The sequence below is a fragment of the Cavia porcellus genome, unplaced genomic scaffold, assembly GCF_034190915.1.
Source record: "Cavia porcellus strain 051 isolate PalLab524CR breed Dunkin Hartley unplaced genomic scaffold, mCavPor4.1 scaffold_28, whole genome shotgun sequence".
Taxonomy (NCBI): domain Eukaryota; kingdom Metazoa; phylum Chordata; class Mammalia; order Rodentia; family Caviidae; genus Cavia; species Cavia porcellus.
Window position 1 is genome coordinate 40,568,589 of NW_026947511.1, and position 23,319 is coordinate 40,591,907.

At 42.8% G+C, this 23,319-nt stretch overlaps 1 protein-coding gene and 1 long non-coding RNA gene across 4 annotated transcripts in view; one reads left to right on the top strand and one right to left on the bottom strand.

Annotated features, from left to right (window-relative positions):
* The window catches only part of LOC134473684 (uncharacterized), a 35,220-nt gene extending 30,397 nt beyond the window's left edge, over positions 1 to 4,823 (top strand). The window contains exons 2-3 of the long non-coding RNA XR_010044065.1: positions 3,246 to 3,437; positions 4,161 to 4,823. This is a non-coding gene — a long non-coding RNA (uncharacterized LOC134473684). The remainder of the gene's footprint in view (positions 1 to 3,245; positions 3,438 to 4,160) is intronic.
* Positions 1 to 23,319, bottom strand: part of Bicral (BICRA like chromatin remodeling complex associated protein) — an 83,101-nt gene that overhangs the window by 39,628 nt on the left and 20,154 nt on the right. The window lies entirely within an intron of this gene.

A 23,319-nucleotide genomic window follows, 5' to 3' on the forward strand; every position in this document is an offset into this window, starting at 1 on the left:
AGCCTCCCAAGAGTGGTGGGATTATAGGAGTATACTACCAGGGCTGGGTTCTATTATTTTTGTAATCTTTGTTTCTTTTATTCATAATGTCCTTTTTGCCCTGAATGTTCTAATTTTTCTCTGTACCACTACTTTTAGGCAATTTGATTATGGTGAACTTGGTATAGTTTTCATACTTATATTTGGGGTTCATTGGGCTTATAGAACCTATAGGTTTATAGTTTTGCTTCAATTTGGAAAAATTTCAGCTATAAAACGTTAAAATATTTTGTGTTCTGCCTTTTTCTGGGATCCCAATTATACAACTATTAAGCTGCTCGCTGATAGCATTTTTTTTCAATTATTTTTGTCTCTGGCTTTCAGTTGGGATAGTTTCTACTGCTGACTCCAAGTTCAATTCTTTTTCTTTTGCAGTATCTAACTTGGCTGTTCATCCCATCCCACCCATCCCATATACTTTTATTTTTAAACACTGTGGTTTTCAGCACTAAAAGTTCAGTTTAATGTCTTTCTGCAGTAATTCTGTCATCTGGGTAGTTTCTGACAGTGTCCCTGAGGATTTTACTGATGTTGTTCTCCTCATTATGAATGGTACTTCCTACTGCTTGCATCTCTGGTCATTTCTGCTTCACTTTTTTTTTTTAAAGAGATGGAGACTTCTATGATGCCCAAGCTGGCCTCGAACTCCTGCTGGGCTCTGAGCACATGGACACTTGCCACTGCACCTGGCGGACATCAGTTAAACGTTAATTATCGGAGGCTGGATATTTCTATGTCCATTACATATTTTTGTGCTTTGTACAGGACACAAGTAAGTTACTTGAGGAGACTGCAGACTTCCAGGGTGCTGTCTCCATGCAGCTCTCCACCCTGTGAGTTTCAGCCTTTGTGCCTCCTACCACATCAGCCCTGCTCAGGAAGGCCCCAGGGCCAAGCTGGGTCCCCGGCCCTGTACGCTGGCCTCACAGGAAGCTGAGGTGCATTTAGGGTATAAGCAGTCACTGCTCTGTGCTGCTTGAGAACCCAGGTGCAAAACCAGTTTGTCCAGTATCCAACGTTTTAAGGCAGAAAGGTAAAGAATAGAGAAGAAGAACGGGGGCATGGACCGATGAACTGCACTCTTCTCTCCTGCCTCCTGTTTCCTACCCTGGAGAAGGACTTAGGAAATGGGAAGCTTGCTTCCTTATTTCTATCTTTAATCTAGCTGTTCAGTGGGTATAAATATTCATTATTCATTTACTGCAAATTTAGCACACTGTGCGTGTTGGTACTAGGTTAGGAGCGGGACTATCAAATGAGGATGTCCTAAAATATGGTGGACAAACAAAAAATGCTGCATATTTTAACACTGCAAAACTGAAAAGTAAACTATTGTGTTTAGACAAAAATAATTTTTTGGTAGGTCTACTAGAGATCAAATCCAGGGCTTTGTGCATGCTAGGAAGTTCTTTACTACCCAGCCCTTTTTACTTTGGGACAGGGTCTCACTAAGTTGTCCAAGATGACCTTTTAAACTTGTGATTTTCCTGCCTCAGCCTACTGAGTAGCTAGACCACGAACATGTGCCATCAGCACCTATTTCAAAGATAGCAAGATATATTACAGTAGCCATGCTGGATTTACTGTTGGCTTGTTTTGAAATCCTTTACTATAATCATTGCTTTGTTTTTATTCTATTGTTTTTTACTATGTCCAAAGTTACCTACAGCTATTTTGAAGATATCAAAAGGCACTAAGGTAACTATTGTTGATTTCATAATGTTTTGAAGTTCTGTATCTTTTACTGGTTTGTTTTGGTGTTTTATTTTCTTTAAAATAAAAAGAAAACACGTGCCATCATACCCAGCTAAACAATTTCTTAAAGAGTATCATGATCAAAAAATGTTGCCATGAAATAGCCTCTAATGGTACAGAGTTTTTGTTCCACTCTGCTTACTGTACTGAAATTGTTCTGGACTATTAAAACTGTATTGTGGGGCTGGGGATTTAGCTCAGCGGCATAAGCGCCTGCCTTGCAAGCAGGCAGTCATGAGTTCGATCCCTGGTACCGATAAAAAGGAAAAAGACAAAAAAAAAAAAAAGATAAAACTTGTTTTTTTTTTTTTTTTTTGTCTTTTTCCTTTTTACTGGTACCGGGGATCGAACTCACGACTGCCTGCTTCCAAGGCAGGTGCTTATGCCGCTGAGCTAAATCCCCAGCCCCCAAGATAAAACTTGTATTGCAAACCTCTGCCTCCAAGCTTGGTTTCTGCTTTTAAAAGAACTCTCTTTTAGGAGAGAGCTAGGAGTTCTTCTTCAGAGAGCTTCAAAGAGAACTAGGGGCACTTCTTCAGATAATATCACTGGGCTCTTTGTGAAATAATGATACTAGAAAAAATATGATTATATTTTCATTGTTTTATACATTTGTAATAAGTGTCCAACACAACAGCACTTCATCCTGTCACCAGGCTCAAGGCTGAAAGAGAAAGTGGAAGACTAACAAAAATTATTAGGGGAAAAGTTAATGAATTAAAAATTCTCCACAGGGCTGGGGATTTAGCTCAGTGGCATAAGTGCCTGCCTTGCAAGCACAATTGTGAGTTCAATCCCCGGTACCAATTAAAAAAAAAAAATTCTCCAAAGGCAGAAAAGAAGACAATATGGCATAAGATTCTAGTGAAGTGCAGCTTTGAGGTCTTTACATTTTTCATTCCTACTTGGAATGAGGTGGGGTAAAAATGAGCCCAGTATCTTAAGTCCTCTAGCTAGCTAGCAAACAGTGTGCGGTAACAGTGGCAGTGACCACACTTGGCACAGGAAGCCTCAGGCCAGCTTCACAGACACTGGGGGAGCACAGGGAGGACCAGGGGCTGACCTGGATGTTTACGCTCAGTGTGACTGACCACAAGTTCCAACTTCTTGGGCCTGCATTTTCCCATTTTTAAATGAACTTAGGAGAGCACATAGGTTATTGTTTCTATCTCGAGACAGGGTCTTGGTACATTTTCCAGGCTGGCCTTGAACTCACTGCACAGCCCAGGCTCACCTTCAACTTGCAGTGATCTGCTGCTCAGCCTCCTAGTGCTGGGATGACTGGTGTGTACCACCAGCCTGGCTCACATTGGCGATTTTTAAACTTTGTTCCTCAGGGACCTAGTGCTCTCTGAGGCATCCAGGACCTGTGGCTGGTGGAGGCGGTAGCTAAGGCCACTTCTTTCTCACACTCCACCTTCCACTAAGTGGGCTCAACACTCTCTCCACAGGGAGGAAAAAGTGTGGCGATCATTTAACTTGCCCTGCTGGAACTCCCTGAGCTGCCTTGGGCTATCACCTACTGCACAGGAATGACCACCAACAATGGAGCCACAGTGAAGCCTGAAGTCAAGACATCCAGGATTATTTGAGCAGGAGGATGAGAAACTGAAGCCCAGGCCTCAGGGAGATAAATTCCAAAGGTGAGGACAGTCCCAAACTTGCTGATTGGACAACCAATAACTGCACAGATGAGACCTCAGACACAGTGGTGAGGACATGGTCTCGGTGGTCTAGTTTTCAAGTTTGAGAAACCAATTCTATCACTCTAAGAACTAACAAATTCTATCACTCAGAAATGAACACACTTAAGCTGACAGAAACTGTGCTTAACATAGTTCTCAAAGACTGCTCGGAAGCTTTTTATCTTTCACTTTGAAAGCCGGGGACTGAACTTCAGGCTGAGGGCTTGCTAGGCAAGCACCCTACACTGAATTACGCCCCGGCCTCTCAGGCTCCAGCTGCAAGAATCCATTGCTGTTATGCTGGTACACACCATTCATGGACACAAAGCCCACCCCGGGGGTGGGGAAGCCTCCCTCAGCTGCTAATTTTATACCAGGAACCACTGGTGGGTGGTGTCCCAGGTCCTTGATTCGATCCCACAAATCTTGGGTGAATCTGAGTACAGACTTGCAGTGGTTTAAAGTATACAATACTGAAAGCTCCAAAGCCCTGTGACACTGCAAACGCTCTACCTGCTGGAACCCCACCTACCAGGAATGGGAAAGAGGTCTGGGTATAGTTCAGCTAACAATTATAATGGACATTTTAATCACTATAGACAAGCACCCAGAGAAAAAGAATGGAGAAATGATACCAAAAACGCCACTATCCTAATTCCTTTCCTTTTGTTTTTCTTTAAGATGGGGTCTTAAATGTTGCCCAGGCTGGCCTCAAAGTCCTGGGATCAAGTGGTCCTCCTGCCTCAACCTACCAAGAAGCTAGGAATTCAGGCATGTGGTACTGCACCTGGCTGATTTTCTATTAAACATTATGCAAAATTAAACTGAAACTACAATAATTAACAGTACTTCAGTACCTAGAATACTATGTATTAAAAAGTTGATCAACTACTCAGACATAGCACTTACTTTCAACAGAATTTTTATATTATATATAAAATTATATATAATATAAAAATTACAGAATTTTTATATTATACTTCCACATAAAAGTTGCAGTTGGGTATGATGGCACATGCCTGTAATCTCAGCACTCATAAGGCTGAGACACGAGGATAACTGTGAGTTCAAGGCCAGCCTGAACTGCATAGTGAAACCCTGTCTTAAAAAGACAAAAAATAACCGTGGGAGCAATGAAACCCAAAATGTGTAATAGCCATTGTACAAAAGAGAGGAAAAGAAAGTGCTCTAAACTATATAACTGCATGTATATTTAAGTGTATAAGATAGAAAATGATATCACAGAGTTTTATTGGATCATTGAACAGAACTGTTTGCAGTATCATTGTTGGAATGTCTACTCTACAAGCTTTAATTTTGTGACTTGAACAATTATTTCTAAGATGGCAATATGTAATCCATTAACTAGTGATTTCCTACTGTTCATTTTTTTTCTGTAAATCTGTATAACTTGTACCCTTTCACTGTTTTTTTTTTCCTTTTCTCCTTAAATAAAATTTAAAAAAAAAAAAGACAAAAAATAAAGTTGAATTCCTGTTTTAATCATTGATTGTCACATGTATTACTTCCTTTCACTAAAAATAACCAGTTAGGGGCCAGGGGTTTAGCACAAAAGCATAAGTGCCTCCTTGGCAAACACGAGGTCATGAGTTTGATCCCTGGCACCAAAAAAAATAAAAATAAAAATAATCAGTTAAAGACAGTCACTGCCCAGTGACAAGCTGAGTTAGGTAGCAAAAGCAGCAATACCAATTCTTTTCTTTTCTTTTTTAAGATAGGGTCTTTCTGTAGCCCAGGCTAGGCTTGAATTTGCAGCAATCCTCTTGCCTCAGCCTCCCTAGTGGTGGGATTACAGGCGTGCGCCACCATGCCAATTTTGGCTAATAATGCCAATTTTGAAACAAGTCTTCCACAAAGCTGAGGTTGGCTATGTATCAGCCAATAGCACACTAGTAAAACATTTTAGAAACAGGAATTAAAAACGAGTAAGGCAAAAGTAAGTCTTACTTGTGTCTTCTCCATAAAAACACATACCTAAATGTTAAACAGAAACTGCTCTAATACTTTTTCTGATTTCTAGTTTTACTTAAAAAAATAAAAAAGTACTTAATCCCCAGTATCAAAAAACAAAAACAAAACCAAGTACTATAATAAATAAACTGGAACTTTATATGACATTTATATTTTTCCTAATATAGAGGATTTATGTTAGAAAACATTTTAAATGAAGTAAAAGCAATGATTCTACCAATGTGACTTTTTCAGAGAACAATGGACACTTTTACATGATGCCAGCATAAATGGCAAAAAAGGAAAAACTGCTGTTTGCATCCCCATCCCACAACCAGAAAATTCCCTGAAATACAATGCCATAAAATTAAGCCTTTAAAATAAAAACAATCTGACTTTACCAGTGTTAGTGTGGTTTGTATATGTTATTGTCCCCACGGATGGTATTGCTTTGAAAACATTTGGAAATGGCAGTGATTATAAACAAGATATATTTTCCTTTAATTACACACTGGTGCTAGGGATCTGGCTAAGGCCGCTGTACAAACTCTTAAGTCTGTGGCACATTCCAAGAAAAACAAGGCCTGCAAAAACAACCAACAGCGTTAACAAGCGGAGCTCCATCTTACCAAGGCAGTCACATTGCCACGGGAGAGACTCGGGGGCTCCCTTTTACAAAGGGAGACTCCAAAGAAGGATGTGAGGCAAAATAAATTTTTCAAGCTGGAAAACAAGGTGACTTCTTAAAACTTAAAAATGATTTAAGATGTCTGGGACTACAATTTAGCGATGGGACGCTTGCCTAGCACTTGTGAGGCCTTGGGTTCAATACCCTGTGCCACAAAACAAGCAGGATTTAAAAAGGAATATGGGCAGATATGCATGCAGCATAAAACTTGAAGCAAGGTTTCACAATGAATTTCTAAAAAGATTTCGAAGATGCTGAATTATCATTTCCCTCAACTTTCTTTAAGAGACATAAACTACCTAGTATAAAAAGCTTTGTTTTGAGATAGGATCTTCTCACTATTGTGTCCAGGCTGGGCTTGAAGTCACCATGCAAGCCAAGCTGGCTTCAAACTTCTGATACTCCAGCCGCTGTCTCTGGAGTGCTGGAATTACAAGTGTGCATCGCCACACTGGGTTCTAATACAAAAAGCTTTTTTTTTTTTTTTTTTGTCTTTTTGAGACAGAGCTTCACTATGCAGTTCAGGCTGGCCTTGAGCTCATTTTTCATTTTGTAGCCCAGGCTGGTCTCGAACTTGCAACAATCCTCCTGTCTCAGCCTTCCCAGTGCTGAGATTACAGGTGTGAGCCACCATGCCTGGCTCTATAGAAAGCATATATATAAACTTTTATGCATGCTCAGAAATATTATATAAACTGAATTTTACATCTGCAGTTATTTTTAGTAATAGTCGGATACAGAGTTCCAGCTGGAAAAGAGGAAAAGGTTTTAGAAAAGGAGAGTGGTGATGTTTCTAAAACAATGTTAAAAACTGAATATGGTGGCCCACACCTGTAATCCCAGCACCGGGAAGCTGAGGCACGAGGATCCCTAAAAGTCTGAGGCCAGCCTAAGCTACACAGTTCAAGGCCAGCCTGAACTACAGGGAAGCCCTCTCTCAAAGCAAACAAACAGCTTTAAAAAAACGAGACTACATTAATGTACTTAATGCTACAGAATCATATATGTAAAAACGGTTAAAATAATTAGTTTTGGCTTTTTAAAGCAGGGTCTCACTGTGTAGCCCAGGCTGTCCTGGAATTTAAAATCTTTCTGCCTAAACCTCCCAGATTCTGGTATTACAAAATGGTTAATTCTTCTATGTTATGTATGTTTCTACCACAATAAAAATACATATGAATATTGTTATTTTTCTTTAAAACACTAGGGTTGGAGGTGGAGCTCAGTGGTACAGCACTTGTCTAGCACATATGAGACCCTGTGCTCAATCTCTGCCACCAGGAAAAAAATAAAAATAGTAAGACAATCTCATGATGAGATTCACATTATATATATATATATATATATATATATATATATATATATATGCTTTATTTATTTTTACTAAGACATAAAACACTACACATTTTGGGGGCCCATGCAACGTGATGCTGCCTGCCTATCTCTGCATAGTGTTTTCCCCCGCTGAAAAGGTTGCTCTTTGCAGCCTCCCATTGATGATCAGTGGGTTTATCTAATTTCAAAAATGATGTAAATAAAGTACATGTTTAGAAACATTTCATTCTCTCTCAAGAATTCTTGCTACAAATACCATCCAAACTTGTTTGACTCTAACCAGTCATACATCTCTGGTTGGACAACCAACTTCTATAAAAACATTCTTTTCCTTTGCTGAGTTTTAGGATGGATGCTCACTGCTGGGGGGAAAGACACATCTGAGTCCCTTGGCTGAAACCACCCAGCACAGGGGTAGTGGTGCAGCTCAGCCGTTATAGTGAGCTACATCCTTTTTTTTTTTTTTTTTTTTTTTTTTTTTTTTGAGACAGGGTCTTGCTAAATCACCAACTTCCTCAAGACTGGACTCGAACTCTCAATCTTTCTTTTTTTTGTCTTTTTCCTTTTTATCGGTGCCAGGGGTTGAACTCACAACTGCCTGCTTGCAAGGCAGGCACTTATGCCTGCTGAGCTAAATCCCCAGCCCCGAACTCTCAATCTTTCTGCCTCAGCTTCCCACAATCTGAGATTACAGGCATATACTATCCTACCTAGCTAAAAATTTTTAAATTATAACTTGCAGGTGTGATTTTTCATCAACGAGTAAGAGCACAAGATTTAATGGTGGGTCTAAAAATTACTAGAAAGCAGTGACCTCTCAAAATATCTGCAAATGTTCTAGTTCTCTAGTTCCAGTTCCAAATGAATTTTAGGACTGTTTTCTCTAATTTTATGAGGTATGATATTGGTATTTTGATTACATACACACAAACTTTAATGTTACTTTATCTTTTTTGAGACAGGGCTTCACTATGCAGTTCAGGCTAGCCCTGAACTAACTTTGTAGCCCAGGCTGGCTTCAAACTGGCAGTAATCCTCCTGCCTCAGTCTCTCAAGTGCTGGGATTATACACATGCACTACCATGCCCAGTGCCGCTGGTATTTTGATTGGGGTTGTATTAGATCTGTATAGCAGTTTTAGAAGTATGGTCCTTTTTACTATATTGGTTCTGCCTATCCAAGAACAAAAGATACCTTTTCATTTCCTGATATCTTCTTCAATCTCCTGTCGAGAGAACTACAGCTTTCAAAATGCCTTTTGCTTCCTTCATTAGACTGAGTCCTAAGTGTTTCATTTTTCTTGATGTTGTTATAAAAGGTGTTGTTTCCCTAATTTCTCTCTCAATGAGCTTGTTATTTGTGTATAAGAATGCTACTGACTCCTTGCAACCCCCAACTACAACAACAGCCTATCAGTAAACCAGTTTAAAATTAAAAGAAAAAACCAAGAATGCTACTGAGTTTTTAGTTCTGACTTTGTATCCTGCCACATTACTGAAGCTGGCTATTAAATCTAGTAGTCTTTTTGGTGGAGTTTTTGGGGGTCTTCTATGCAGAGCATCATGTCATCTGTAAAGAATGATAATTTAACTTGTTTATTCCCTACTCTTATTCATTTTCTTTCTTTTTCTTGTCTAATTGCTCTGGCTAATGTTTCCAGAACTATAGTGAATAGGAGAGATAGGAGTAGGAATTCTTATCTTGTTCTTGATTTTTTAAATTTTGTTTCTGATTTTAGAGTGAAATGTTTCAGTTTCTGACCATTTAGCATGATGTTGGCTGTGGGTTTTTCATAGACAGCTTTTTTTTTTTTTTTTAATTGGTACTGGGGATCGAACTCATGACTGTCTGCTTGCAAGGCAGGTGCTTATGCTGCTGAGCTAAATCCCCAGTCTCCATAGACAGCTTTTATTAGATTGAGATAAAGACTTCTATTCCAATTTTCTGCAGAGTTTTTATTATAAATGGATGTTGAACTTTGTCAAATGTTTTTCTGCATCTACTGAGATGACCATGTAGTTTTTGAACTTGGCTCTGTTAACATGGTATATTACATTTATTGCTTTGCACATGTTGAACCATCCCTGCATCTTGGGATGAATCCTAGTTGGCCATGGCGTAATCCTTTCTTGATAATGTGCTGCATTCTGTTTGTCAGTATCTTACTGAGGATTTTTGCATCTATATTCATTAAGAAGAATGGCTTGTAGTTCCCTTTTTTGGTTGGAGCCTTCTGTGTACTTTTTGTTTGGTTTCCTCTCTTTTTTACTCTGGTTTTGATATTACAGTAATGCTTCTGGGCAACCAAGGCAGGGCAGGATGCATAACAATCCCCAACCTGAAATTATACTACAAAGCCACAGCATGATACTGGCAAAAAAGCAGACCCAACAACCAACGGAACAGAATACAAGATGCAAAAACAACTCCAAATACACTCATTACTTATCTCACAAAGGGGCCAAACACCTTCACTGGAAGAAAGATAACTTCTTTAATAAATAGTACTGGGAAAATTGGCTTTCCTATGCCAAAGATTAATCCTAGACCCATCTTTCTCACCATGCACTAAAATAAAATTGAAATGGATCACAGATTTAAATATTAAAATAGAGACATTAAATTTGCTAGAAGATAGAATAGGTAAATCTCTTGAACACACAAGACAATTCTTGAAGGCGAAGACTTTATGAACAAAACCTCAATTTCACAGGAAATATTACAAAAAATCAACAACTAGGATTTCATCATATTTAAAAGCTTTTGCACAGCAAGGGAAACCACCAATAGAGTAAGGAGACAACGCATAGAATGGGAAAACATTTTTACTTGCTATTCCTCAAAGGACTAATAGCTAGAATATATAAAGAACTTAAAAAAATTAAGTCCCCACCCCCCAAATTTAAAGACTCAATCCAAAAATGAGCATTTGAAATAAAGAGAAACTTCACAAGTAAAGAAGTACAAGTAGCAAATAAACCTATGAAAAAATTTCAACATCACTGGTCACTGGAGAGACACAAACTAAAACAATGGTAAATAATAAAAATTTTTAAAAAACAATGTTGAGATTGTTTCACTCCAGAAAGAATGGTTATCAATAAAAAATCAATAACAAATGTTGGTGAGGCTGTGGGGGAAAAGGAAATTTTTCTCCACTGTTCGTGGGCAGGCAAACTGGTACAACTATTAGGGAAATCAGGACGGAGATTCCTCACAAAACTGAAACTAGAGGTTCCATTTGACCCAGCCTTTTTTTTTTTTTTTCTTCTTTTTCCTTTTTATCGGTACCGGGGATTGAACTCACGACTGCCTACTTGCAAGGCAGGCGCTTATGCTGCTGAGCTAAACCTCCAGCCCCTTGACCCAGCCTTTCCTTTCTTGGTATTTTCCTGAAACAGTTAAAAACATACCACAGTAATATATGCATACCCAAGTTTACAGTGGCATATACTGTAATAGCTAAATCTTGGAAACAGCCCAGATGTTTCCAAATATCATGTGGTTTTTATATACAACAAAGTACCATTCCTCCATAAGAAAGTTATTTGAGACATTTTAGGTAAATGGATGCATCTTGAGACACACTTTCACGTAAAATAAATCAGACACACATATTTAAACACCACATTGTTTTCTTATGTGAGAAACTGAAAGCATAAATACTCTAAATGGATGACAGGTACTAGGAAGCAATAAGAAAATGTTCAAATGGGAAGAAAAAAAAGGAGAATGGAGATAAGGAAGGGAAAAGGAGGGAAAAAAGAATAGAAGGAAAAAAATGGAAGCAAAGTTTTTGTAAATAAGGAGGGGAAGAAAGGTTGAAGAAGGGTTGATGGCAGAGGAGGGGAATAAAAGATGAATTATGTACAGGTGTAAATTCCCTGTGACAAATGGGATCATTCCGTACATCAGAAGGGTTCCAACAGTGCTTCCCGTGAGCCTGGCTCTGCTATGGGGATTGGGAAGACGCTCAGCAAGAAGATAAACCATGCCTTTCCATGAGCCAGCTGGTGTGTGGGCTGAGAAACCAGAAGAGAATCCCCCTCGACCCCCACTCCCACCCCAAGCAACTGGCTGATTCGGAGGACAAGGTGGGGATGACAGCCACCGAGGTGAAGGGAAGAGCTTGATGCTTGTGTTGTTTGATTTGCAGGCCTGGGGCTGGTGCTCTGGCCTCTAGTTAGAGGATGACAGTGTACATGGTGGCAACTGTAGGGACTTTCTTTTGTCTTGTTTTTGAAATCCAATTTTTTTTTGTACCAGGAATAGAACTCACAACCTCATGCTTGTCAGGGAGGCACTGTGCCACTGAGCCATGTCCCCGGCCCTGAAATCCGATGTTTTGTTCCATTTGGCTGTTTTGTTTTATTCCTGTACTGGTAATCTGAGCCAACTGTTTTGAAGATGACAAGGTACAGTGTGACAACCACTGCTGAATTCCTATCATCTTGTTTTGAAAATCAACATAATTATTGCTTTTATTATTGTTATTGTCATTTTGCTTTTGCTGTTGTTTTTTAGGTTTGGTTCTTGATTTTTCTGTTTTTTCTGTTTAAAATAAAAAAAATTTAAATGTATCAATAAATTAATTCTAAAAGAGATCTTCAGTCAGACATGGTGACACATGCCTGTAATTCCAGCACTCACGAGGTTAAGGCAAGGGGATTGCTGAGAATTGAGACCCTGTCTCAACAAAACCAAACCAAACCAAAACTAATAATAATAATAATAAAAATAATAATAAAAGATCTGCAAATGTTATGTGATATAAAAGTATTTCTAGAGCCAGGCATGGTGGTGCATGCCTGTAATCCCTGCACTTGGGAAGCTGAGGCAGGGAGATCCTCATGAGTTCAAGGTCAACCTGGGTTACACAGTTCAAGTTCAGCCTCAATTACACAGTGAGACCCTGCCTCAAAAAACAAAAACAAAAACTACTATGTTTTTCCATTTCCCATTCTCTTCCATTTCTCTTCAGTTCCAGAGGGTCCAGGGATTTAGCTAGGTGCCTGGGGATTTAGCTCAGTAACATAAGCACTGGCCTGGCAAGCGTGAGGTCATGAGTTTGATCCCTGGCACAAAAAAAAAAAAAAAAAAAAAAAAAAGAATCAGCTGGAGCTTGAGAAAACATATATGCATATATCTGTATCCCAATTCATGGATCCCCTGAATTCTAACCACAGGTCCTTCAGGAGTCAAGGCTCCAACATGCCTGTTTTACAGGTGAATAAACAACAACAGAGTCCCCATAGCTACACGTGAGTCAAGAGACCCTTTGCCACCCGCTGTGCACACAAGCTGGTTTCTGCAGATGGCTCTGATGCCCTTTGTGGATGATAAGGACGTGGAAGGTGCTGCCAGGAGCTCAGGCTGGTTACAACTTAAGCGCTGCAGAAGGGACTCCTAAGTACTATGAAATGCATTGCTGGAACAAGGTAAAAAAGCCAGTCCCTGTAAGCCCAGCAACAGTGACGGAAATTCATTCTGTAATTTGAAAAGCCCTAGACTGTGGTGGAAAAGCGCACTGGAATTCTCAGCCAGAGTGAGGCACAGAGACAGTTTCAGCTGATAAACATGAAGTGGCTTTTCTGGGAAGCTTGGGCAAAATCCACATCCTCACCCCCAGCAGACACCTTCATCAGGAGTTTTTCCAGTTTTTACACAAAAGTTAATTGTAGATGTCTGGGGTAAAGCCTTGTGCTGCCCGCACCTCTGGGAGTAATTCCCTCAAGTTATCAGTCTGAGCTGGTAGTCGCACGGACCGGGACTGACTGTGTCAGAGGAAACTGCACACCGATTTAAGACACAGTCCCATCTTCTGAGAAGTGTAGCTATACCATGACACCAGCCCCTGGGAAACAGATGCAGACTTCCTATTTAGTGGGATACTAGCTCCGGCCACTTCTGGGTCATCTAAAATAGGACACACTCAGTTGCACTATTGGTTTTTTTCAGGGCCACCTTTTGGGACAAATTAAGATCATTTTCTCTTGTCTCATTTTGTCTTTATAGCATTTTAGCACTACAAACACCCACTTCCCTTTCTAAACATTTAAATCCTACCCAGGCATGGTGGCAGACACCTGTAATCCATCACATGGGAAGCTGAGGCAGGAGGATAGCCATGAGTTTGAGGCCAGCCTGGACCACTTAGGAAGACAGTGTCAAAAAATCCCAAATATCCATCCCTCCTCAAAAAGTCAAATAAATCCTTAGCTTGGTGGTGGAGCATCTGCTTGCACAGCATGCCCAAGGCCACGGTGATCCTTGGGAGTTAGGGAAAGCATGGTAAACATTAGTCTTGTAATTCAGCATCACAATGACAGTAACTCAGGCAACGATTGCTTGTTAGGTTTGCTATGGGGGAGGTATAAATACACACGCATTCAACACATAGCAGGTTCCCAGGAGCTGATTACTTTATTGGAAAGGCAAGCCATGGGCATGTGAAATAATTTTCCAAACTGCAGAAAGCTTATCAATGCACATGAAAATAAACATATCCTAGTACAGGGTGGAGGTGGAGCTCAATAGCAGGGGCACTAGCCAGCATGCTCCAGACCTGGGTTCCTTCCTGCGCACCACAAAGACAGACAGACAGACAGACAGACAGACAGACATTCCAGTGAATACCCACTGCCTTTGTTGCAAAAGCCCAACTCCTTCTCTGTGTTCAGCTGTGAATACCTAGGGGCGCCTTTGCTCTCTGCCCCCAACCTCTCTGCCCTCTCTTCTCCAGCCACCCAGAGCTCACCAGAGACGTGGGACTCATGTCTGGCGGGGCTCATGTCTCGGCCTCGCACTCTGCTGGCAGTGCCACCCCTACAGGTAACCTCCCGTTTCCTACGTCCTTTGTCTTTCGAGTCTCTGCATAACTGAGACTGACCACTGACCTCCACCCTCTACGCCCCCCATCTGCTTCGTCGTCGTCAAAGCTCTCTCAGGTTTATGGCGTTTTCCCCAGGAGAGGAAACTCGGGTTTTTGCCCTCCGCAGCATCCCGGGAGCCACGCCCCGCAAGGCCCCTGACTGAGGAACCGGGCTCTCGCCCCAGCGCATAAAGCTTCCGGAACCCTGAACCCTGCGCTGAGGCTCTCTGCGTGTACCCATCACCTGCCTGGTCCCATCTCAGGCACACGCGCTCTTCACATGCTCTCTAGCGGAGGTGACGTTCCTAACCAGTGTGAACGCTACGCATGGCTGTCCGGCATTGTCCAGGGAGGAACGACAAGGAAGAGTCTGCATGGTGCAGTGTTAATACACAGCTTTTGGCTGGATGTTTTCAATCAGCAGTTGGTTGAATTCACCGATCTAGAACCCTTGGATTCATATTTGTAACAAAGAGAAGCAAATTCCATGTGCTGTGCGTTAGATACTGCAGAGACACTGCCTTTCACAGTTTCACATTAGCTAAGGTCTTCCTGCGCTTCTTTTTTAAACAACGATGTTACCCAAATGATTTTCCTTGGCGTTATTCTCTGCGGACATTCCCTGTAGGACTGTCCCATTTACCTCACACATGCTGTAACAAAAACTATGAAAAGTCAGGGCTATAAAACGAAATAGACTTCTCAAGTAAAATAGCTATTAAAATGTGAAGGAAAAAAATTCTGTCCCCAATGCGGTTCAGGTGTGATCCCCATCAGTGCAATCATACCTACAGGAAAGGGGCTGGTCTAAATCCTAAAATGCTTACAGATCTAGAGAACCAGAATGTAAATGGCAATACGAATAAATTAACCTATTTCTAAGCATATTTTAGCACCTCCAGGAAGTAAATTTTTTATAAATAATACAGCAGCATTTTGGGGCTGGGAATTTAGCTCAGCGGCATTAGCACCTGCCTTGCAAGCAGGCGGTTGTGAGTTCGATCCCCGGTACTGATAAAAATGAAAAAGACAAATATATATATATAGCAGCATTTTATTTACGTAGTTTTGTTTGGTTTGGTTGGTTTGTTGGTGACAGGATCTTGTTATATAGTTCAGACTGGCCTTGAATTTACCATGTAGCTTAGGCTAGCCTCAAACTTGATGTGAACCTCCTGCCTCATCCTCCCAAGTGCTGGGCTTACGGGGATACACTACCACATCTGTCACCTACCTTATTTTAAATACAAGAAATTCTAAATCAAAAACAGATTTTGCTCTCAATAGTCAAAACTTTTAAATCTAATGGTCTTGGCAGGTATGAACAGTCTCTATTCATAAGTGTTACATATAAATTTGAAGACATTTCTCAGGTGTGGTGCTGTATATCTATAAACCTAGCTCTTGGGAGACTGAGGCAGGAGGATCATGAACAGTTCTTGAATAGACTGGGCTACACAGTGACTTCAAGGGCAGCCTAGAATACATATCAAGACCCTGTCTTACAAAACAAAAAATAGACATTTCTGTACACGAGGCACTAAAAACAAAAAACTTATTTCTCAGGTTCAGTTAAACATTTTTTTGGTACTGGGGATGGAATTCACAACCTCATGCTTGCCAGGCAGGCACTTACATCACTGAACTAAACCCCTAGCCCCAGTTCAATTTTTTTTTTTTTTTTTTTTGTCTTTTTTCTTTTTATCGGTACTGGGGATCGAACTCACGACTGCCTGCTTGCAAGGCAGGCGCTTATGCCGCTGAGCTAAATCCCCAGCCCCAGGAGTCACTTTATTAACAGGGAGAGCAGCCTTCGCGGAAACTGCTCAGCTACACGGAGAATACTGAGTCTATTAAAGACTGATTGTCTGAGTTGAGCGAGCAGCACACACTGAGGACTGAACCCAGGAAGTGCTGAGTCACATTTTTTTGTCTTTTTCCTTTTTATCAGTACCGGGGATTGAACTCATGACTGCCTGCTTGCAAGGCAGGTGCTTATGCCGCTGAGCTAAATCCCCAGCCCCAAGTCAAATTTTTTTTCTAGACAGGGTCTTTCTAAATTTCCCAAGGTGGCCTTCAACTTGGGATCACCTATCTCAGCCTCTTGAGTGGCTAGGATTACAGACGTTTGCCACCGTACCTGGCTTACTTTATTTTCTGCGTGATGAGGTTTCATTATGTTGCCCAGCCTTGCCTTGAATTCTTGGCATCAAGCGATTCTCCTGCCTCAGCCTCTAATAGCTGGAACTTGTGCCACTGTGGGTCACTCGGTTATAATCTGCAAGGCTCTCAAATTGTTTACTTACTATGCAATCATCGGTATATACTTGTGAGTTAGTAGTAATGGTAATATTCAAATCCCAGCCGTGCCCCTTAGAAATGGAACTTTAAGCAACTTAACTCACTCTTTCTAAACCTGTTTGTTTCATAATGTATAAATCACAGATAGAATCTGCTTCACAGAGGAGCTGTGAATGAGAGTCTGAACCAGTATAAACAGTATTATTTTTCATTCCCGCATCTTCTTCCTGGTAAAAATGTTTCAATTCAGGTGGGACACAAAGTTAATTCCTGAGGATACAAAGAAGCAACACAGACTTCACCTGGTCCCCATTCCTAGGAGGGCAGCTCATTTACTCCTTATTCACCCCGCTCCACATCCAGGGCTCTGGTTTCAGGAAATGTGTTGCATGTGTTCTCAAAATAGACCCAAGAATCCACAAAAAAGAGACAATGGTCCATCTCACAACTTTATTTTTAAAAACTTGATAATTAAACCACAATTTTATAATTGTTTGTTTTTGAGACAGGGTCTCACTATGTAGCTCAGGCTGGTCTTGAACTCACTACACAGCCCAGTGATCCCGCTGCCTCAGCCTCCCAAGGGCTGGGACTGCAGGCATGTGCTACCACGCCAGGCGCCAGGCTCAACTTTACGTGTTAAAGCAGTCAGGACTGAGGGGCGGCTGGTGTAAGAGCTGCAGGGATGTTTTCCTGGATGGACTGACTAAAGCTGCAGCCACTACCCTGGGGCCTCCAGTGCACCTTCCCCGCACCGCTGCGGCAACGCCCCATCGCTCCCTCCCAAGAGCAATAAATCGGCTCCAAGGCCCGGCTCAGGCTTCCCGCCAGTCCACGGCGCACCCGCAGCGGCAGCGCGCCGGCGCACGGCTGGGGTCCGCTGCTGCTTCCCGGCCCGCCCCCGCCTGCCGCTTTGCGCAGCCCTGCTTCTTCTGCAGCCCGCGCCTGGGTAACCGACTCTGGGTCTTCTCGGTAAGGACCGCAGTCAGCTTCCCCTTCCCCTCCTTTTCTCTAATTTCATTTAACTGTTACTTATCCTGGAGGCCTTTCAGGGGCAGGCAACTCAGGAAGAAGAGATGCAGGGGGCTCAGCGGCAGTGTCTGCCTGGCAATGCAAGTTCAATTCCTCATACCAAAATAAACAAGCAACAAAACAAAAAAAAGAGAAAGGCGTAATTCAGTAGGAAACAGAGAAAAGCCCTTCCTCCCTCCCTGTGAGTTAGGGTTTCAATATGTAGTCCAAGCTGGCCTCAAACTCACCATCCTCCTGCCTCGGCCTCCACATCCATCTCTTTCTCTCCCTCAACACATCCCAAGCTGGTCTCCAACCCCCATGTGCCCCAAAACAAACTTCCACACAGTCACGCCTGAGGACATGGCTTTATCCCCACTTAACTTCTAATGGTCACACTGAGGCCTCAGCAGCCTCTCGTACTCTACGGCTGAGCCTCTCGGAAGCGTTGTGGAGTTGACCCAAGGCCTCCAGGGTCAAGGCTGATTGCAGCTGGCCCCTCACACGCCCTCCATACAAGGATGATGCCTGGCGCTCACGTCCACACTGGCCAACTACTCTGTCCTGCCTGGGTGTATGCTGCCTACTCAACTCCACTTGGATGATGGTTCAGGAGTATCAAAAAAACAAAAACGAACTCTGGTGCCCACCTCTGGTCACCTGCCTCTCTGTCTCCACACAGCAAAGGGTGTCATCAGCCACTCAAGCCTTGACCAAGAAGCTAAAGGCACCCCTTGGCTCCTCCCTCTGGGCCAGAGCCAACCCAACTAGCAAACCCTCCGGTTCCACCTCCAGTAGATCTGATCCTGCCACGGCCACGCCCTCTGCTGCTGCCCTGGGCTCGCCTAAGCCACCACCCCACTAGGGCTGACTCACCACAGCCTAACTTTCCCCTCTGACCCTCTCTTTCTCCACAAAGGGGCCACCGTTAAAAACAAAAATGGGTCAGGTACGAGAGTGTGTACCTTTAACCCTAGCACTAAGGAAGCTGAGCCAAGATAGTAAGTTTTAAGCCAGCCTGGGCAGGTGAGTGAGAGTCTCACAATAGTGTGAGGGGCTTGCCAGGCTGAGTCTAACAGGTAAGCCAACTCGCATGTGAACTGAATCAGGTACAGGGTTCCAGCAATCCTGGGTCTGAGGCCTTAATGAACAGAACCACCACATTTATGAGCAGTCATCCAACACAGGGTACCTCTGAGTTCACTGAAGTTTAGATTTAACCAGAGGCAAAGTTAGGGTGACAAATGATGAATCAACAGGGGCAATCACTTGAATTAACTTTGAGTTTTAATCTTTGCCTCCCTGTTTGAAGTTATTCTGGGCAAATGAACGATTTGAACTGCGAACTTATGGGTCTCATTTTATCAAGTAAAGTTCTTTTTTTTTTTTTTTCCTTTGAGAAGGGGAGTACCAGGGATTGAACTGAAGACCTTGTGCTTGACACTGAGCTAAATCCCTGGCCCCTCAAGTAAATTTCTAATTTAAAAAAAAAGTCTTGCCAGGCATGGTAACGCACATCTGTCACCCCAGCACTCTAAAGCCAGCGTGGGCTGGAAAGTGAAGGCCAGCCTGAACTACATAGCAAAGCCCTGTCTAGAAAGACAAAAAATAAAACAAAAATGTAAAGGGCTGGGGATGTGTAGCTTAGTGGTAGCACCCCTAGCTTCAGTGGCCAGTACCACTCCTTTAAAAACATAAAGTAATGAAGCCAGAAGGCTGAGGCAGGAGGACTGCTTGAGGGCACCCAGCCTAGAAAATAGATTTCTTTTAAAAAAGAAAAAGCAAGCCAGGGCTAGGAATGCAGCTCTGTGGTGGGGTGCTGCTTAGGAATGCTTGAGGCCCAGGGTTAATGTCCAGGACCCCAAAACAGCTGAACATGGACCATTACCCTAATCAAAATTCTTTGATGGCTTCTTACTGCCATGGGAAGCCAATCTAAGCCCAGGAGCCCAGTACAAGGGGTTCTGCAGGATTCACCAACTCCATCTCCTCTGTGGCCCCAGGTTGGTGAGAGCCTTCTCTCCAAGTGCACACCTGGCCTTCCAGATCTCTCCACTTGTCCCAGTGCTAGGAATGTCACCTCAGCTTTGCACACAGCTAACACAACCTCACCTTGCATGTGTCAGCTCAAATGTCCTTTTTCTTTTTTGTGCTGGGGATCGAACTCATGACCTCGAGTTTGCCAAGCAGACACTTACACCACTGAGCTATCGTCCTCTCTTTTTCAACATTCAAATGGCGAAGGGAATTGGGAGGGAGGTGGAAAAGAAAAAATGAGAAAAGGAAAAAATGGAAATGAAGCTTTTGTAAATAAGGAGGGCAAGAGGGGTTGAAAGGAGGGAAGGAGGATGGGGAAAAAAAAGAATCAAGTTATACCATGCACAGGTACAAATTGTCTATGATGAATATGATCATTATGTATACCTAAAATGTACCAATAATCTTTACTTTTAAAAAATTGTTTAAAGGTTTTTTAAAAAAAAGGTCATAATCTGTTCTAAAAATGCTCCTTGGTCATTAAGAGCCAAAATGATGGTTCACAACACACTCTTTCTGATCCACCACCATTTACAATTTTTCTTATCTGCAGTTACCATTTTTGTGTTGTTTTGTATCTTCCCCACTACACTGTAAACTTCATGAGTGCAGATACTTTGTCTGTCTTGAATTCCTCTAAAGGCAACTTGAAAATAAAGAAGCTGGATGGGGGAAAGGACGTAAAAATAATGAAGATGGAATATGTCTATACACCAATTCCCCAGCAGGAACTCATGACTATGAACTGCAAACCTACACTAACAAAAAAGAAAAATCCACTTTTTCCCCTCTAGTTTATTTTTGCTCTCTCCTTGTTTCAAACTTTATTGGATTTTGGTCAAAGATTATAATTACTTTGGCATTTACCATGAAAAATGAGCAAAGAAAAGCAACAAGAAACACAAAAATTGGAACTTACTCCACCCACCCGGCAGTCTAGACTGACACCGACTGTACGCAGGCATTCAACTGCTCCCTAAAAAATGTTCGGATGTGGGAGGAAAGAGAAATGTGGACATATGCAAGATGGTGTCATTCTGGCATCTGAATAAAAAATCTAAGTTTTTAACCACTCTCCCTAACCATTACCAGACAGAACGCTAAAAGGAGAATAAAGAAGTTGAAGCACAAAAGAAAATGCATGATTCTTTCTCCACAGAAGTTGGGTTTCATAACTTGACTTGTTTTGCATTTAGCTGCATTATCTACATCTTTCTAGCTCTTTTTTCCTGACCTTCTGTATCTTCATCTATAGTCTGTTACTAGGTTTTACATTTAGAATAACTTGCTCAAATTTCCCAAAACCCAAAAGGTACATCTGCAATTTATAATTCAGTAAAGAATCTTTACAAGGCTTTATCTCTAGGTTTTCCATTTTCTCTACCCCATTCCTAATTTTTGTATAAATACTGGACTCAATTCTATTTTTGCTGCACAGCTGTCTTGACTAAACTAGATGGCCTACCTAGACCTAGAAGCCTATATTATATAACTTTCTACTGGAATGAGACAATGTATGTTAAAATTGTACTCAGACTTTAAAATCTCAGGATACCTAAGTCTTTCTACAGGAAAATGATTATAGTAATTTGAAAACTATCAGCTACAGGGGGAGGAGAAATAAAACTGATGTGAGCAATAACACTGAAATCCAAGGGAGTTTGGACTTCAACTGTCATGCTCCAACTCAAAAAAAAAAAAAAAAAAAAAAGAGTATGTCATATGTGTGCACATGTTAACCCTGGAATCAAGTGCAGAATTTTGGATTAATCCCAGCACTCAGGAGGCTGAGGCAGGAGGACTGCTGAGAGTTCAAAGCCAGCCTGAGCTACAGAGTAAGTTGAAGGCTAGCTTAAACTACATAGGGAGACCCCCCATCTCAACAAGACAAAAACAAAACAAAAAACGAAAAAACAAAGGCTCCAATTTAAGGGGTCCTGGGTAAGCCATAATTTCAATACTGCAGAAGGCTAGTGATGCCAAAAATTTGGACATCAGAGGTTAAAACTGAGACTAACACATTTTAAGGAGAAATTGGCCCTGACAAGTAATGGAGGAAGAGATGACTTTGCGGATCCACATTTAAAAACATAATGGGGGAGGGGGTGAGCCCAGCCGCAAAAACACAAAACCATCTTCCTGGGCCAGTCTCAGTGGTGGATTGCTCACCTAGCGTGAGAAGCTCTGGTTTTGTCCCTAGCAGTAACAAAGAAACCAAACCAAACCAATTCCCCAGCTGATTCTGACGCTCAGATTTGAAAGGCAAAGAACATGGTTTTTGGGGTGCAATGCCAATTTTATCACTTAAAAATCATAAGACCTTGAACGATAGTCTCTGAACATTAGTTCTTTTCCTAATAGGTAAGTAATAAATACTGCAGAGATCGATATTCCTATTTACATAAAATGCATAATACAAAGCACCAAACCTGGCAGTGAGATGTTCACTATCCGGGATGTTGGTTTTATTTAAGGGTTTAACACTCATCACTTAGGCACTGTTTCCTAAACAGCAGGACAGACCTTGTAGCGCCACGAATGTTAAGTTTCTCCACTGGAAATTAACCACTTACTTGCCATCTCTGTGGGTTCTTACAGAAATCACAGCCTCACACTACTTTCTCCTCTTTCCAGTAACAATTTAAAACAAAGTTAAAACCTCTACACATCTGCTTTAGATACATAACCACCACCCCGCACCTATTTCTGGGGATTTTTAAAGGAAACATTCTTTTAAAAGCACAGTTTGAGTGATTTAAAGTCATTTTTCAGATCAGAGGTCTAAGCAACTTTTCCTCTACTACCCTCAAGTTTCAAATCGCCTTCCCACAACTTGACCACCGGATCAACTTCTCCCCAAGATGGTTTTGGAATATAACCAACTCCGAAATTAAGAACGGGCTCTGTGATCGTGCAAGGCACTGTCCTCGCCTCTCTCTCTCTCTCTTTTTCTCTGTCTCTTTATTATAAATTTTAAGCCCTGTCTGTCTCCGCTCCGACCGGAGTGGACTCCGGAGAAGCCTCGGGCCAGGTCCTCTGCCCAGCCCGGCCCGGAGGACAAAGCCGGGCGGCTTCGGCTCGGGAGAAGCCGCCGGGGCCCCAGCACCTCCATCTCCGCGCTGGGACTTGGACCCGACCCCGACCAGTCCCTCTAATACCGCGCGGGTAGAAGCAGCCGCAGCCTAGCGCCGCTCGCTCCGGGGTCTCGGGACCGGGTCGCAGCCCGCGCCGCCGGGAAGATGGCGCCCGCCGAGCAACTGCGCCACCAGCCTGGCGCCAGGCCAGCCCAGCGCCATTTTAGCGCGCGCCGCAGTCGGGCGGCGGGGCCGGGCCGCGAGCTCCGGGCCCGGACACTGCGGCCACGGGTGGTGGCGTCGCGTTCCGGGCCGGGCCCCGAGAGGGCGTGAGAGGCCGGGCCGGGGCCGGGGTCGGCGGCGGGGCGGGGACCGGGCGGAGACGGCCATGGGGGGGACCGGGAAGCGCGGGGAACGGCGGCGGCGGAGGGCAGCGGGACGCCGGGCCGAGGGGAGCCCGCCCCGCCGCGGCTCCATCTTGCTGAGGCGGCGGCGAGCGCGGCTCCCGGGCGACACCGAGCGCGGCGGGAGGGGACGCACCGGCCACTGCCG